Source organism: Periplaneta americana, chromosome 8 (assembly GCF_040183065.1).
Source record: "Periplaneta americana isolate PAMFEO1 chromosome 8, P.americana_PAMFEO1_priV1, whole genome shotgun sequence".
Lineage (NCBI taxonomy): Eukaryota > Metazoa > Arthropoda > Insecta > Blattodea > Blattidae > Periplaneta > Periplaneta americana.
In genome coordinates this window covers 16,074,270-16,076,804 of record NC_091124.1, presented here as the reverse complement: position 1 = coordinate 16,076,804, position 2,535 = coordinate 16,074,270, and the positions used below count along the sequence as shown (strand labels likewise).

At 34.7% G+C, this 2,535-nt stretch overlaps 1 non-coding gene across 1 annotated transcript; it reads left to right on the top strand.

Annotated features, from left to right (window-relative positions):
* Positions 1-1,358: 1,358 nt before the first annotated feature.
* TRNAY-AUA (transfer RNA tyrosine (anticodon AUA)) lies at positions 1,359-1,431 on the top strand. Its single transcript has one exon. It is a non-coding gene; the product is annotated as a tRNA-Tyr (tRNA).
* The last annotated feature ends 1,104 nt before the right edge of the window (positions 1,432-2,535 follow it).

Genomic DNA, 2,535 nt, shown 5'->3' with positions numbered 1-2,535 from the left:
GGAAGTGAGAGCGGACAGCGAGAATGAAAATGAATGTTGACGTGTTATGTGGGAAAGATGACGCTTTGTAAATAAGGACGAAAGGAAAAATAAAAATACGAGAGAAAAAAAGAGGGGAAGAAGGACAGAAATACACACAGACGAAATAAAAGACAAAGGAAAAATGGGAAAAAGTGAAGAGAAGTTAGAAACAAGTAGAAAGATATAATGAAAGAATGAAGCAGAGAGAAAGAAATACTCAAGGTAAAAGAACGCGACTAGTACAGACTGAGAAGGAAGAAATTCAAAATCTGAAAGGAAGAAATAAAAGAGAAAGCCAATACCAATAGAAATAAAAGGAGAAAGAAAGGGAAGTGAAAAATAAAATAAAAGTAAGGAAGACAAAATGAAAATGCTGAGAAAGATAGTAAAAATTAACTACAGGGTGGGAGATGAATACAAGATAGAAAAGGCAGACAGAATGAGAGACAAAGACTGAACATAGAAAGAAAGAAAGAACAAAAAAATGAAGTAATAAGTAGAGAGAGAAAATAAAAAAGAATAATTTTAAAAAATATAGAGGGTGAATCATAAGTAATATCATTAATTTCAGGAGGTCATTCTTTGTGGTATTGCAGACAAAAAACTTTAATACAATTTTGCTCGTTTTTGCTTCCTTTTCAAGATAAAAATGTTTTTTTTTTTTTTTTTTTTTTTTTTTTTTTTTTTTTTTTTTTTTTTTTTCATGAAACATTTCATAACGTGTTTTGGAAGAGTCATTGACTGAATTCCCAATATGCTCACTCGATATAAGAGAGCAGTGTATCATGATGATAAATGATTGAAAGAATTTTAGCTGTATCCTTTACATATGCAGAAATTCGATCTAAACAGATATAACGTTGTACAGTTCTTCTGCACAAAACTATAATTCTTTCAATCATTTATTATCATAATACACTGCTCTCTTAAATTGACTAAGCATATTGGCAATTAAATCGATGGCTTTTCCAAAAGATGCTATGAAATGTTTCATAAAAAAACATTTTTTTCTCGAAAAGGAAGCTAAAACTAGCACAATTATTAATATTTGAGGAGAAAAATTTGCTCCGGCGCCGGGGATCGAACCCGGGTCCTTGGTTCTACGTACCAAGCGCTCTGACCACTGAGCTACGCCGAATTCAATCCACAGCGCCGGGTCGAACTTTCCTCCTTCAATGTTTCTCTTTCTGGCCTGACTCCAAGTTAGGCATATATGTTGACGTATATGTCCAGTGTCAACTGCCATTATATTGGACATTATACGTCAACATATGTGGAGTCAGGCCACAAAGGGAAACATTGAAGGAGGAAAGTTCGACCCGGCGCTGTGGGTTGAATTCGGCGTAGCTCAGTGGTCAGAGCGCTTGGTACATAGAACCAAGGACCCGGGTTCGATCCCCGGCGCCGGAGCGAATTTTTCTCCTCAAATATTAATTGTAAATATTACAGATATCATTCTGTAGGACAAATTAATAAATCTATAATATTAGCAAAATTATATTAAACTTTTTTGTTTCAAATATCTCAAAGAATAACTCCCTGAAATTAATAATAATATTTACGGTTCAGCCTGTATACATGGATGGATTGGTGGGTGGATGAATGAATGAATGGGTGGATGGATGGATGGATGGATGGATGGTTGGATGGATGAATGGATGGATGGATGGTTGGATGGATAAGTGGAAGGATGGGTGGGTAGTTAGGTAGCTGGAAAGATGATGGATGGGTGGGTAGGTGGATGGATGGATGGATGGATGGATGGATGGATGGATGGCTTGGTAAGTAGGTAGATGGGTAGGTGGGTGGGTGGGTGGATGGGTGGCTAGCTGGATAAATTTATGGGTAGGTGGCTGTGTAGGTAGTAGAAAGTAAGAAGAGGTGAGAAAGAAGGAAAGAGAGAGAAAGACACAGAAACAAAGAAAGAAGGAAAGAAAGAATGATAAAGGTAAAATAGATTATGAGGGAAGACAAATTCACAAAGAAAAAAAATAGAGTAATGTCAGGAACACAAAAGAGGGAAAGACATACTAGAAGAAAAGAGGAAAAATAAAAATAAAAGAGTAATGACAAAGAATGTAAAATAAAAATAAGGCAGGAGTAAGGAGAAAAATAAAGCTTAACGATGTACAGCACTTGAAAAAAATCTAAGAATAGGTAGAGAGAATAATATATAGAGACAAAAATAAATGAAGGAAGAAAAAAATACTATAAAATAGTGCAAAATTTCAATTAAGGAAAAATATGAAGTAAATTTTAAAATGAGAGGCCAGAAATGAATACAAAGACATTATATAACATGCAAATAAATAAAGAAATTGACTGGACACGAGAGAAGAATAAGTGCGATAATTGAAAAATTAAAAATAGCACAAAAATGTCCCTATAGTGCAATAACCTCCTATTGAAGGTAGGGAATTGTATTCTTCTCACAAGGTCAACCAATCCATGCGTAATGGAATCGAGTGATAAGTGAAAGTAACAAATTACGTGAATTTGACATTGAGTATGGCT